The sequence below is a fragment of the Muscardinus avellanarius genome (assembly GCF_963383645.1).
Source record: "Muscardinus avellanarius genome assembly, chromosome: 4".
Taxonomy (NCBI): Eukaryota; Metazoa; Chordata; class Mammalia; order Rodentia; family Gliridae; genus Muscardinus; species Muscardinus avellanarius.
In genome coordinates, this window is record NC_137789.1 from 79,223,987 (window position 1) to 79,240,207 (window position 16,221).

General features: G+C 36.6%; 1 pseudogene across 1 annotated transcript; it reads right to left on the bottom strand.

Annotated features, from left to right (window-relative positions):
* Positions 1-14,222: 14,222 nt before the first annotated feature.
* On the bottom strand, positions 14,223-15,128 carry LOC308262330 (non-selective voltage-gated ion channel VDAC3-like; annotated as a pseudogene). The gene is made up of 2 exons: positions 14,555-15,128; positions 14,223-14,443 (listed from the first exon to the last, which is right to left on the bottom strand). The product of its transcript is annotated as a non-selective voltage-gated ion channel VDAC3-like (transcript).
* Positions 15,129-16,221: the final 1,093 nt, after the last annotated feature.

Below are 16,221 nucleotides of genomic sequence, written 5' to 3' on the forward strand. Positions count from 1 at the left end.
AACCTTCTCCAAATAGATCACATCGTGGGCCACAAAGTGAGCACTAGCAAATTCAAAAAATGTGACATACTTCCCTGAGTCATTTCAGACCGTAATGGAATAAAACTAGAAATCAACTATAAGAAGACCCAGAGAAATCACATAAACATGTGGAGACTGAATGCCACACTGGTGAAGAAAGAATGGATCATAAAAGAAATAAGAGGTAAAATCAAGAAACTTCTAGAAACAAACAAAAATAGAGATACAACATATCAAAACCTCGAGGACACTTGAAGGCAGTATTAAGAGGAAAATTCATAGCACTAAGTGCTCACATATAAGAAAAACAGAAAATCATCAAATAAATAATCTAATGACACACCTCAAAGCCCTTGAAAAACAGGAACAATCTACCCCAAAACCATTAGAAAGGAAATTATTAAAATCAGAGCAGAAATAAATGAAGTAGATAATTAAAAAATACAGAAAATCAACAAAACCAAAAGCTGGTTTTAAGAAGATAAACCACTAGAACCTAACCAGAGAGAGAGAAAGAGAGAGAGAGAGAGAAGAGAGAATCAACCCAAATTATAAAGGCTTACTATCAAGAAAAGCCCAGGACCAGATGGTTTCCCAAGTGAATTCTATAAAATCTTTATAGAAGAGCTAATCCTGATACTCCTAAATATATTTTGTAAAATATAAAAAATGAGACTCTCCCAAACACATTCTATGCAGCCAACATCACATTAATATCAAAACCAAATAAAGACAGTTCAAGGAAGCAAAACTACATGTCTATATCTTTGATGAACTTTGATGCAAAACTGATAAACAAAATACAATCAACACACATTTAAAACCACATCAAGAGGCTGGGCGTGGTGGCGCACACTTGTAATCCCCGTGCTTGGGAGGCAGAGACAGGAGGATCACGCAGGTTTGAAGCCAGCCGCGCATGCTGGCTTTGGAGACCCTGTTTCCAAATAAAAATGTAAAAATAGGTCTGGGAGTGTAGCCCAGAGGTAGAAGGGCTTCCAGGAACCCCAGTACCACCATAAAAAAAACACATCAAGAAAATAATACACAATGACCAGTTAGGGTTCATCCCAGGGATGCAAGGCTGGTTCAATATGAACATAAATCTATCATTTAATAGAACCAAAGACAAAAATCACATGATCATTTCAATAGACACTGAAAAAGCATTTGATAAAATCCAACATCCATTAATGATAAAAGCACTGCAGAGAATCAGAATGCAAGGAACATACCTAAACACCATAAAGGCAATCTACAATAAGCCCATAGCCAACATCATATTAAATGGGGAAAAACTTCAATAATTCCCCCTAAAAGCAGAAACAAGACAAGGATGTCCATTATCACCACTTCTCTTCAGTATAGTACTTGAGACTCTAGTCAGAGCAATAAAGCAAGAAAAGGAAATCAAAGAGTACAAATAGGAAAAGAAGAACTCAAACTTTCACTATTTGCAGATGACATGATACTATACTTAGTAGACTCAAAAAACTCAAACAAAAGGCTTATAGAACTGATCAACAAATTCGGCAAAGTGTCTGGATACAAAATCAATCTTAAAAAATCAGAAGCTTTTCTGTAAACCAACCATAAATCCACTGAAAAAGAAATTCAGAAAACACTTCCACCCAGGACTTCCCACAAAAAAATATATAAAACACTTAGAAATAAACTTAACTAAGAATGTAAAAAAGTTCTTTTTTTCTACAAAGAAAATTATAAAACATTGAATAAAACTGAAGAAGATATTAGAAGATGAAAAGATTTTTCATATTCATGAATAGGCAGAATAAGTATCATCAAAGTGGCCATACTTCCAAAAATGATCAACAGATTCAATGCAATAACCATTAAAATTACCAAGATCATTCCTCGCAGACATAGAAAAATCAGTCCTTACATTTATTTGGAACAACAAAAACCCCAGAATAGACAAAGTAGTTCTCAGCAACAAAATCCATGCAGAAAGAATCACAATACCTGACTTTAAACTATACTACAAAGCCATTGTAATAAAAACAGCATGGTACTGCCATAAAAACAGATACATAGACCAATGGAGCAGAATAGAAGACTCAGAAACAATACCACACACTTTCAGCCAATTGATTTTTGACAAAGGGGCCAAAAACATACACTGGAAAAAAGATAGCCTCTTCAACAAATGGTGTTGGCAAAACTGGTTAACCATATGCAGAAAATTGGAAATTAATCCCACTTTCTCACCCTGAACAAGAGTCAATTCAAGATGGATCAATGACTTGGAAATTAGACCAGAGACCTTGAAGCTCCTTGAAGAGGGCATAGGTCCAACACTGCAACACATAGGCACAGATAAGAACTTTCTCAACAAGACCACAAAGGCACAAGAAACTAAAAAGCAGATCAATATGTGGGATTGCATGAAACTGAAGAGCTTCTGTATAGCAAAGGAAGCTATCAAGAACCTCAACCGATAGCCAACAGAATGGGAGAAGATTTTTGCCACCTACTTCTCTGATAGAGGTCTAATATCTAGAATACACGGAGAACTCAAGAAACTCAACACTAAAAAAAACAAATATCCCAATCAAAAAATGGGCAAGTGAATTAAACAGACACTTCATGAAGGAAGAAATTCAAATGGCCAATAAATGAATGAAAAAATGCTCAACATCATTAGCAATCAGTGAGATGCAAATCAAAACTACCCTGAGGCTGGGCGTGGTGGCGAACCCTTGTAAACCACAGGCTTGGGAGGCGGAGACAGGAAGATCACGCAGGTTTGAGCCAGCCTTGCTGCCTTAAGAGACCCTGTTTCCAAATTTTAAAAAATATAAAATAGGTCTGGGAGTATAGCCTGGAGACAGGTTTCCAGGAACACCAGTACCACCAAAATAAATAAATAAATAAATAAATAAATAAATAAATAAATAAATAAATAAATAAAAACAACAACAAACTACCCTGAGATTTCACCTAACTTTAACTAAAATGGCAATCATTCAAAACACAAAAACAACAAATGCTGGTGAGGATGTGGAGACGTTGGAACTCTAAAGCATTGTTGGTGGGATTGCAAATTAGTGCAACCACTTTGGAAAACAGTATGGAGGATCCTCAGAAGAATGGGAATGAACTTACAATTTGATCCAGCAATACCACTGTTGGGTATCTACCCAAAAGAAAGGAAACCAGACTACCAAACTAATGCATGTGTATCTATGTTCATAGCTGCACAATTCACCATTGCCAAACTATGGAACCAGCCAAGATGTCCATCAACAGATGAATGGATTACAAAACTGTGGGGTATGTACACAATGGAATTTTACTTAGCCATAAAGAAAACACAATTACATCATTTACAGGGAAATGGAGGGAACTGGAAGACATTATGGTAAGTGAGATTAGTCACAAAAAGTAAGAAATCAGATGCTTTCCCTAATATGCGAAAGCTAGGAAAAAATGGGTAAGTGGAGGAACTCTAGATGAAGAAGGAGATACTATAGAGAAGAACATAAGGCGACCTAACTGAGGGAATCAAAGGGGGTAAGAGGGATACTCTCTAAAGCACATGATGTACTTAAACAAACATATCAAAATCAATCACTAAGCTAAGCATGGGAAGGAGGGTTGGGGAGGAAATGGGGCTGGAATTGGGTAAGGGCTAATTGGGTGATGTGTGCATGCATGTCTCCACAAGTCTTTTATCCCATTAAGATGTTTGACTACAATACACTAATAAATAATTTAAAAAAACAGGACCTCACTGAGTTGCAGAGGGCCCTCACTAAGTTGCTGAGGCTGCCCTTGAACATGTGATCCTTCTGTCTCAGCCTCCCAAGTGACAAAGGAGAAGGAATTGTGAGAGTGAGGTATTGATTATCATACTGGGACTAGAAAAAAATTCTTTTCAGACTATATCTCTTAAGACATCTAGAGGTTTTTCACTTAAATGTTTCTTTCTGTAGATCAGTAGATGGTTTGCCCCAAGGACAGTAAGGCTTTTTTTTTCTTTTTCCAGTAATTGGGATAGAACCTAGGGTCTCCTGAATGCCAGGCAAGCACTATCCACTGAGCTACCTCCAAGCCCAGAAGTTGTTTTTCTAAATGTGTTTCTTTTATCTTATATGGTTGTGTTGATAAATTTTCCAGGTCTTTTAATCTCTTCAGTCTATTAGAGATAAAGTATCCACTAAATGTAAGAAAATGGTTAGGCAAGTGAAGGCCTTGGGAGAATACCCAGAGGGCCTTGTTTCAGAAAGCAATCTGGAAATGTCAGAATTTGGAGTCCTGGTAAATCCTATCTATCATCCATTCATCCATCATCAATCTACCTATTTGCTTATCATCTGTATTTTCTTTTGACACTGGGGGTTGAACACAGGTTCATTCTACCTCTGAGCCATACTCTCAGTGTTTTTAATTTTTATTTTGAAACAGTGTTTTGCTAATTTACTGAGGCTGGCCTCAAACCTAGGATCCTCCTGTCTCTGCTTCTCCATGGGTGCTACAGGCATGCACCACCGCGCCAGCTCTTATCTTCCCTCTTTGTAGATGAATCTGGGGAAGGCAGGCTCTGATGACTGAACAGTTATGGTAACTTGCTTGGTCTTGCATCAAACTTTAGGCAAACATCAGACAAGGGGATGAGTGTAGCCATGACCTGATGGTCTCTGTGGGTTCAAGGAACAGAAGGAGGCTGCTATTTGGATAAGAAATAGAGGAATCTGATTGCAACCACAAGTGAAAAAAGCAGCAGGTGAAAGATATTAGCAAAGCATGCATAAATTTGAATATGATCTAGTTGGGAGATGGAAGTTAACCCTGACACAAAGACTTCCTTATCCTTCTCTGCATCACCAGTTGGGTCTCTTTAAGCTTATGCCAACTTTTTTCAATGGAGCTTTTTAGGGTTACACAAAATTTTCAGTTCAAACAACAGAATAACCATTTATATAGTTTGCTGTTTTTCAAGTCATCTATAGAAGGTATTGGTTTTTTCATCAGTCAAAGTGGATTCTGTTATATATTTTATATGATTTTCAACACTAATATATTAAGCTGAGTTTTATGAAAAGAATAAAAGATTTCATTATTGGCAATATTTTGATGATATACTACATATATATTCTTAAGTAATATTTTTAATTCCGCTATATGCTTATTTTCTCCAAACAAGGAAAAGGTTATTTTCATGTTTAAACATTACCTTTTTATCTTAAAAGAAACCAGAACAACTCTATGTCTTCTACTTTCATCTGGAGCCCATCAAATCCATCTCTCAATATTTTTTAGAAGGCTTGTTTGAATCCACCCTTATATCTAACTAAGCTGTGGTCTCATATATCATTCATCTTTTATTGACAGTACCGGGATCCAGGATAAGTGATTACTTATCAAGCACACAATATAACAGTTTATCTAAAGCTGACATAGAAAATAGAAAACAAGAAAACTAGTTAAAGTATAGACAAGCCCATGCCTGTTCTACTAATGGGTGACACTGCAAACAATAGAGCTGTCAGGCCCTACTGTGAATAAAAGGGCTTAATCATGGCAGGAATTAGTGCACACGACAGGTGATTATAGGTTGGAAATATGCCAAGACCAGGACCAGCTGCAACTCGTCATGTTATTTGTAATCTCAGTAATTGCCACTTTGGAAAAAAAATTATTTGGGATTGGAGAGCCCAGAGTTGAAGATAAAGTAAACAAAAACCACACACAACCCATTGATTTCTACAACAGAGGTCTCTACAAATGAAAATAAAGTTCAGACCACATTATATATTTAAGTCTATACACCTTTTCTTCAATTTAACAACATAGAAGTATAATCATACTTCCCCCCTCCTTTTCAAAGTCCAATTATAGTTTCTCTGTGCAAATGAAACAAGCCTTCAGCCATCTACTTTCTAACTTAGGGTGAGAATTTCTTCTAAAATTATTTAGACAACAATATTCAACTGAAGCCACTCAGAGAAACAAGGGACCCAGTTGAAAAACACATTTTCTCTTGTTGAATATTCTGCTCTTTAGCTATGATAAATATTTGATTACCTTCTGTCGGAGTTTCTAAAAAGAGATAATTACTTAACTCTGAGGCCATTTGTGGAAAGTGATTTAGTTGAAACCAATGATTTAGATAATTCCAGACAAAAAAAGCAGAGCATAAAAAATTTTCAAAGAAAAGACAAGCAACAAAGTTTTATACTCAGGAAATAAAATTCTGACCTGCTGTTCCAGTTAACTTTTTATAACAAAGAAACAGAATATAAAAGCCAATTTTGTCTTGACTGTTGATAATAGTTTTATTTACTGATTGTTTTTCTATTGATATCATACCTTAAATCTTTTTATACTCCTATGAATATTACTACAAAATATAATTTTAGAAACATGTATTTTCTGTATTTGCTTTGTAACTGATTTTTTTTTTGCAGTACTGAGGATTGAACTCATGAACGTTCTACTTTTTTTGAAGCAGGGTCTCACTCAGTTGATGAGGGTCTCACTAAGTTGCTGAGGCTGGCCTTGAACTTGTTAACATGCAACCCTTCTGTCTCAGCCTTCCAAGTACTGAAATTACAGGCATATGCCTCTACTTCTAGCTTTGTTTTGTAAAAATTTACTATACAATTATTTTAAAATTTCAAACATATGACAAGAATACTGTTAAGGCTCCTGAATCCCTTTATATAGATTGCCAAATTTATTTTGTTTCATTTGATTTATTATTCTCTTATAAAATGTTTTATGTCTATATCTTCTGAAGTGTGTGTGTGTGTGTGTGTGTGTGTGTGTGTGTGTGTGTGTGTTATTGGGTGTTGAAGCCAGGGCATTCTACCTCTGAGCTACATCTCTAGCCCTTTTTGTTTGAGCTACATCCCCAGCCCTTTATATTTTTTTGTTTGAAAACAAAGACTCACAAGGTTGTTGAAAGCTTTATTGCATTGCTGAGGCTGTTCTTGAACCTGTGATCCTCCTATCTTACACTCCCCAATACTGGGATTACAAGTGTGCACCAACTCACCTGGATTCTTCTGAATCTTTTAAAAATAAGAATCACTTTTCCCACTTAATACTTCAGAATATATTTCCTAAGAAAAAGTGATTATTTTGCATAATCACAGCATACTTTCCAAAATTGGGAATTTTAACATTTATACACTTCTATTATCAGGGTCAAATTTTGTCGATTACCCCAATATGGCCTTCAGCTAATTTTATTTTCTCATTCAGTATCTGATCTAGAATTACAAATTGTACCTTGTTTTCAGGCTCATTTAGCTCAAAACAGTTCCATAGTTTTAATTTTGTATGCTTACATATACTGCCATTTTGAAGTAGAATAACTATTTATTTTATACAGTAGTCCTCAATTGGGGTTTGATTATTTCTCCAGGACTACATTCTAATTATGCATATGGTCGTGTAACCACTGAAATATCATGTCCTGCTCAGTATATCATAGCATGAGACACATTCATTTTGTTTTTCCTAATGATGATGATGTTAACTTTGGGTGCTTAATTAAGATAATGTGATTGGTGATCTCCACTATAGTTATTTTTTCTCTATACTTAATTTTTATGAGTTATTTAGAGATGATATAAATATCCTGTTCCTCACCAACATTTCCCATATTATATTATCCATTGATCATTTTTTTTAACTACCTCATTCCTTCCACATTTATTAGTTGGTATTCATTCATTTATTTGTCAGTGTAAATACATTGATTCTTGCTTTCTTTGGTGCATTATGATCTATTATTTATTTTGATGCCCCAATGCCTATGTTGGGTAATTAGAAGCCCCTTCAAGCGATCCATGTCTTTTTGATATGTTCCCAGCAGTATGACTTTCCTCACTGTGTCATTTGGGGTCCACTAGAGAGAAAGTAACAGTAGGAAACAGAGTAGATAGTGTATAGGTAGATGATATATTCAAAGAAATTGATTGCAAAACATATAATTATGATGCTACCTGGGCAAATATGGAGCCTGCAGTGAACCTGTTGCCCATGGTAGAGTTTCCTTTATTTAGAGGAACCTTCCTTCTTCTCTTTGAGTTTTAACTGATTGCATTAGCCAGGACATCTCTTCACTGCAAAACCTAGATGAGTGTTTGAGCAACTGAGACAAGAGTCTGAGGTGACACAGAAACCTGGTTGTCACACTTTTTCTCTGACATGAAATATTCTAATTTCATTTTGTAGTTTTCCTGCCAGTCTGGAATTAGACTTTTCCCCATGAAAGTGCTCTGGATTCTTTCACTGGACAATGCTATTCAGGAACCAAGACCTGAGCACCAAATGTCTTATAGCTTTGGTGTTGCAATTGTCTGTCAACTTTTATAGGCTTTTCTGGAAGATCATTACTAATATTTCTTATAGGATAGGTTTGTGAGCTAAAATTTCTCTTACCTTTCTTCTATGTAAAAATTATTTTATTACAATGTTACTTTTTATATTTTCATTCAATATTTTGGAGATCATTTCTGATGAAAAATCAGCCATCATTTATATCATTGCTCTCTTGTATATAATATATCATTTCATCTGGCTACTTTCTAGATCTTAAATTTGATTTTATATTTACTCTTCAGTACTCAGCATGAACCATGGTGTATTGGTTTTCTTTCTCTTTCCCTTTCTTTCTCTTGTGACTACCTCCCTCTGATTTGTTTATTTATTCTTTATTTTACTTGATGATTACACAGCTTATTGGGTTTAGTATTATGTTGCTTCACTACATTGGAAAACCTATTTATCATTGTTTCCTTGAATGCTGTTTTTCTCCTTTTTTCCCTCTCTCTGTTCTGGGATTCCAGTTGCACACATTCTAATCAGTTTTATATTGCACCGCAAGACTCTATTCATGATTTCCAATAGTTTTTCTTTAGTTTTTCATTTAATTTCTCTTCAAGTTCACAAACTTGTTTTCAAATAAGCTTATCTCCAGTAAGCTGATCAGCCTATCCAGTAAATGTTTTTAAACTTACACACTGTAGTTTATATATTCTAGAATTTACACTTGGTTCTCTTCTTATAATTTCCATTAGTCTGGAGGTTTTTACCCTCTGTCCATTTATAATGATTGTGTTCTGCTTTAAGCCATGGTATATTTATTATACTTTTTAAAATTTTTTTGTGACTCCAACATGTGTTTTATCTTGTGGAGTCCACTACTATATACTGCTTTTATCTTAACTGTGTTTTCATCTTCCCATTTTTCTATATGTCTAGTAACTTTTGTGTGTACTGGATAATTTTAATAATATATTCATTTCTCAAGATTGATTTTGAACCCCTCTACTCCTTCTTTTATAACTGTAGATGTTTATTCTAGTATGAAGCTAACTTTATTGGACTCAAACCTCACTCTTCATCTCCCATGAAATGAAGAACAGTGAAAATGCTCAGTTCTTCTAACTCTCCGGCTGTTATCTTTTCACTAGGAACTTTGGGATATCTCCAGTGCACCCAAAGCTTAGGCTTCAGCCAAGAATAGACAGGATTATAATTATCTTAGAGATTTCCCCCCTCAGTAAATCCTTAGTTTCTAGGATTTTCTAGCATCTTCCAACTCCTTATTCTGTCTTCCTAAGTTAATAAGACCAGGTTTTTGTACCCTTAGGCCAAAAGTCATAAAAGCATGAGTGTGTGTGTGTGTGTGTGTGTGTGTGTGTGTGTGTGTGTGTGTGTTTTACTAGAGACTGAATTCAGGGTACTGTACTAAGGTACATCCTCAGCCTCTCTACTTTAAAACAATAAGGGTCCACTAATTTTCCCAGGCTAGACTTATAAGCCTCCTCAAGAGCTGGAATTACAGGAATGCACCACCATGCTTAGTTAAGCACTTTTTTTTTTTTTTTTCTGGTACCAGGAATTGAACCCAGGGACATTTTACCTCCATGCTACACCTCCAGTCCTGATTTTTTTTTTAGTGAGGAAAAATTATATTTCACAGCCATTATAAAAGTACATATATTCCCCCCATTAATAAACCTCAACCTTCTTTCTCTCCTGCCCTTCCATTTCAACTTTGCTGAGGTTTCCCCTCCATTATCTATATCTGAATATGTGTAAAAGTATGAATGCAGCATGGTTAACCTGGACACTCATTGTTGGGAGCGAGAAAGGGGAAATGGGGAGAGGGGAGAGGGCACCATGCATAGTCTGAATGTACACCATTTTAAATATGATCCACATCAAAATAAAAAATAAAAAATAAACATTATAAATAAAAATAAAAGTACATATATTAAACAATGGGGATGTGAGTCTCCTACTTACTTATGACCAAATCATACAATTAAAGTAGACTTTGTCTCCTGAACTTTGTGACCACTACCCCAATGTTTAACTCTTTATTTTGAAACTGGGTTTCACTAAGTTTTGGAAGGCCTCACTAAGAAGCTGAGGCTGGCCACGAATCCCTGATCCTCCTGTCTCAGCTTCCCAAGTATAGGGATTACACGTATGCTCAGTTTAAGCACTATTTTTTATTCAGCACACTTCTATTCTTTCACAGATGAGTTCCTCTCCAGTTTCTGTATGCTTTTGACTTCTCCAAAATGCAACATGTATTTTTTTCTTATTTCAAAATACTATTTTTTTTTGTGTGTGTGGTACTGGGGATGGAACCCAGGAGAATTCTATCTCCAAGCTATACCCCCAGCCCTAAGTTTTATTCTTTATTTTGAAACAGGGTATCACTGAGTTGCATAAAGCCTAAGTAGCTAAGGCTGTCTGTGAACCATGATCCTCCTGTCTCAACCTCCCAAATGCTGGGATTACAAGTGTGCGTCCCTACGCTTGGCCTTCAAAATACTTTTTCCAGAGTTTATCATTGTTATCTGCAGGAAGTAGTCCAATACAAAATACTTTGGTATTACTAGAAGCAGAGTTTTTATTGTATAGTTTTTAAGATGACATTTTTGTAGATTAAATAATACATACTCAATATTATATATGTCATATGAATAAAATTTTATGCAATTATCTTTTAATGAATATGGCTCTCTTACCCAATTATTTTAAACTCTTTGTAGGCAGATTCTGTTGTTTAGATCTTTGCCCTCTAAACTCTGTCCTCTGGCTCTCTAACATTGGTATTCAAGAAAGTTTTGAGACTCCAAGATGAAAGCTCTAGTTTAAAAGTCAACAAACAATAGCCCACAAGCGCAAGTGGCCCATGCCTATTTTATTTGTTAATGTCCTCTCAATGGTCATTTGTTAATGAACTGTCAAGGACTGCCTTTACACTAGGTGGTAGAATCGAGTAGTTGTAACAGAGACGGAATAGATGCCGAAGCTAACTATATAGAGGATCTAGACCTTAATAGAAAGTTTGCCTATCTCTGTTCTAGGTCAATGAGAAACAATTATCAATACCTAAAAGAAGCAGTTCAAAGTCCATGCTACATTGCACATCAAAGCTTTTAGAAACATTTCCTTTTCTTGTAAGTATGCCCCATCATACACTCACTGGGGTAAGCTAGAGTACTGACTCACAAAGACATGCATGGCTTAATCTTTGGAAAATGTGAATATCACCTTAAATGGCCAAAGAAAGGGATTTTGCAGACATGATTAACAGTACAGAAGCTTAAGAGATGGAGATTATTCCAGATTATCCAGATGGGTCAAGGAAAGTCTGAAAAGTCTCTAAAGGCAAGAAGCTTTTACAGCTGTGATATGATCATGGAGGAACGATTAGAGATAAGGTATTGCTAGATTTAAAGGAAGAAAAAGGGTCCAGAATGCACCATTGTAATCCCAGTACTTGGGAGGCTGGCACAAGGAGAATCACAGATTCAAGATCAGCCTCAGCAATTTATTGAGACTCAGCAACCTAGGGAGACCCTGTTTCAAAACAAAAAATAAAAAGGGCTAGGCATATAGGTTAGAGGCATGGATGCCTCTGGGTTCAACCCCCAGTACCAAAAAAAAAAGGGGGGGGGATAAAAATTAAAGAAAAAGAAACAAGGGGAGCATGCAGCAAGGAGTGCAAACAGCTCCTAGAAAATCAAAAAAGGCAAGGTAAAGATTCTCCCATGTGGCATCTGCAAAGGCACACATCTTAGTGACCCTTGATTTTATTCTGGTGATATCTGTGTCAGATTTCTGATCTACAAATCTGGGAGATAATTCATTTATGTTGTTGTAAGCTGCTCGGTTTGTGGGAATTTATTATAGCAGCAATAGAAAATGAATCCATCTTATTATTATACTGCACATAGGGATGGATTCATTACAAAGTGATTCAAAAATTACACTAGGAATTAGCTAACCACAGACAGAGCAGAACAGCTCTCACTGAATCAGCTTTATTTTTGCAGTAACATATTTGGAACAGGTACGTTTGTGTCTGTTTCTGCCATCTGTGATGCCTAAAATCATTAGAAGAAAAAAAATTCATGTGTGAAAGGAAGGCAGTTCTGAGTGCTTTCATTGGGTTATGGTTGCCAGGGAAACCATTTTACTTGGTAATCAATGTGTTTCGTATGTCTCTGTTGCTGCATGTTTAACTCCTAAAGAGATCAGCAGAGAGTGTGTCCATGGAGAATGCCGAGGAGAACAAAAGGAAAGCCTTGAATATTAACTTCTATGAAAGAAAGCCTGGGTAACTTATTCTTACAAAGCCTAATAAAATTAAGAAAATAAATTACTTTGATTTTTGTGCAAGCTGAACAGAATGATTTATTTTTTCAGGAGCAAATTGGCAAATTGGGGGCTGAGGAAGGTCCCCACAGCTGTCTGTGATACCATGAAAAGGAAGTACAGCTCCCCTAGCAGAGAGCCGAAGTTTCTTTTTTTAAAATCTCCCATCCCATTCTCTATTTTGTTTTCCTCTTCCTCTCCCTTCCTCTTCCTCTTTATTTGCTTCTGTCTTTATCTCTCTCTCTCCCCCCAGCATTTTTCCAGAATTGCCTCTTAGTTATAATATATGCAAAAATGAAACGGACTTGTAGCTCTAAGGACCTGGGTCAATACAGAGTGCTAAATTCTATCCATTGTCATATGGAATCACAGTCTTCTTTACAGTCCTGAGTAAATGGAGCCCTAGAGAGACTGAGAAACTGACTACTGTTGGAACTAGAGGAAATGAAAGAAATTTTTAGGGAAGGGACGGGACTCAAGGGAACTGTTCTGTGAGCTATGCTTTGAGGTCCTTAGAGTACTTTTCACTCAGTGGCTTGATCCTAGCCAGCTTGTTTCAGGTTTGGAGGCAGCAACATGGGAAAAGTAGAAATGTGGCAGAGTCAGACACTGGCTACGGCACTGACATTCCCCAGTGATCAAGAGCCAGCTTCCCAGACCTATCTTTGCTTTAGAGTCATGTAAACTTCCAAGTCTCAGAATCCAAGGGTTTTAACATCTATACATCAGCATAGTTGCTTTTACTTTTTGAACTTAAATAATTTTTGAAATATTATTGTATGACTAAATTTGAAATCATCTTAGTCTGAGAGATAGGAAATGAAAAGAGAACAAGACACAAAATGACAAAATAATAGAAAAGCAAACATAAGAAAAATATTCTTTTAGATTCCTCTAAAAATAGAGAATTACAAGTAGATAAATACTTAGATTATTATATATGTTTATAAGTACATATAGTATTACATAGATTTAAACATATTGTATATGTTTATCCAATTCGGTAAGAATTTTACTTTCTCACTTTTTTTTTCAGGTGTGATGGGTTTATTTTATTTTACTCTGATGTAAAACCAAAGATTTTGCTACAACACAGAGACCAATATATTAAAAGGCCATGAAACAGTGTGTGGGGCGTGCAGGGCGTGATGTACAAACTGCAGTCGGGTACTGCCTTTAACAGGACACTACATTGCTACTGAGGAGCACATTTATTTTTTATTTTTTTTAAATTTTTTATTGAACATAAATGGTATACATTTAAACTATACTTGCAAAACTCTGGGAAATACACACAATGGAATTCTACTCAGCCATAAAGAAGAACAAAATCATACCTTTTGCAAGAAGATGGAAAGTCCTGAGGAACACATTTAAACCAACACTGCAGAACTCAAGTGAAATGTGCCACAAACATGACCACTCCAAGCCTGCCTTCAAGAACTTCCCTCAGGGTGGACTCGCACTCTCTAGACCAGTGTGGGAGGAGTGCAATTCTTTGGAAGAATAAAAAGTTCACACTTATAAAATTTCACAGAAGAATTTTAAGGCCAAAACATAATGGGCTCATTTCTCTTCACATCCAAGAACAAATCTGATGCTTTACTCAAAACCACATTAGCTTCCAGTTCAAACTCCAGCCTAACCTTGTGACCTCTGGCGTTGAAGTTTTTCCTGTCAATTAATGCCACAGGCTCAGCCTGAATCCTGGTCGTAGGGTCTGAGCATAACCCAGTCCAATCAGGCTGGCATTAGTTACTTTAGCAGACAGAGAAGTTCTGCAATCCAGCTTGTATTTAGCAGCGATGCCAAATCGGGTGTTATTGTAACTGGCTGTTCATGCAAGGTTTATTGACGTTTCAATTTTCTCGCTGACTTTCTGGTAGATAGAGCCTCCAAACTCAGTGCCATCACTCACATGAGTGTGCAGCTGGAAGTCTGCAGCCTTGTAACCTAGGGCGAAATTATTCTGAGACAGTTTGGATTTAGCTATTTCAAAACTCATCTGATACCCAGCGAGCCAACCTTCAAAGGGCCAGGTTGGTCCAGAGAAATCTATATCAACATTACTGCCAACACTGAAACAATCCCATTTATATGAGGCCTTCAGTTTCCCTCTCTTCTTCCCTGTGTTTGGTACAAATATGGTATCAAGAGTCAGTTTCAACCCTTCAGCCAACTTATTCTCCAAAGAGATTTCTGTCCCAAGAGTATTGTCTGTGTTCCATTTTTTGGTAATGGTTAAGTCCATAGTTACAGACCTTATATTTGGTCTCTAGGTTGCCTGACGCTTTCCCTGTATCAGTAGAAGCATGACTAGAAATAGAAAATTCCATCACTCCACAAGACTTGATTCTCAGATCTGTTTTGACCATGCCAAAGCCATATCCCTTGTTGAAGACATCCTTGGCAGCCTTTTCTAGGTCACAGTAAACCGGTGTGTTACACATATCTCCACCCACAGGGCCCTTCTCGGCTCCGCCAGGTTGATGCTAAAGGTCTCCTTACAACCAACGCCATCTGCACCTGTGCGGCTGCACTGCCCCTTGGCGCCTGCGCGACCTGCCACCCCCAATGTCTCTCACTTTTTAAAAATCAATTAAGAGCGGGGCGTGGTGGTGCTTGCTTGTAATCGCTGCGCTTGGGAGGCTGAGACAGGAGGATCGCTTAGGTTCAAAGCCAGCCTCAGCTACTTAGTGAGGCTCTTAGCAACTTAGTGAGACCCTGTTTCCAAATAAAATATAAAATAGGTCTGGGAGTATAGCCCAGAGGTAGAAAGCCCCTGGGTCCCACCCCCAGCACCACCAAAAAAAAAAAAAAAAAAAAATTAAGTTCTTAAGCCAAGTTGAAACATGGAGAGTAGGGTAGGATACACTGATTTAATTGCTATTTCAAAAAATAACATTTAATAAATGTAAGACTAAAATCAGATTTGGACATTGTCCTAAAATGAGCCAAAAAGGATATCAGATACTGATTAAAAGGAAATCTGTCAGTAATAGGATTTCTGACTGATTAAAATAAAGACAATACATGTTGCTTAAAATATATATAGCTAGGGAGAAAATGGGTCATAGGAGGAACTCTAGACAAAGAAGGAGATTCTATAGATCAGCAAATAAAGTGACCTAACTGAGGAGATGGGGGGAGGGAACAGGGAAATTCTCTAATGCACGTGATGTTCCTTAACAAACATATCAATGTACTAAGACAAACATGAGAAGGAGGAAGGGGGAGGGAATGGGGTGGGAACTGGCTAAGAGATAAATGGATGCTGTGTGCATGTATGTCTCCACCATCTTGCATCCCATTAAGATGTATGACTACAATGCACCAATAAAAAAATTAAAAAAGATATATAGTTTCTACACGGGTATCACCTACTTTTCTCCAGCAGCTTTTACTTGTGAATTAAAAATTAGATATTTCCAGATAATATCCCCATGGCTTACAATATACAAAGGCTATTATTTGGACTCACCATGACTTGAAAACATGGCTTTAATAATTATATTCTTTAATATCAACATGTGTCCATCTCTT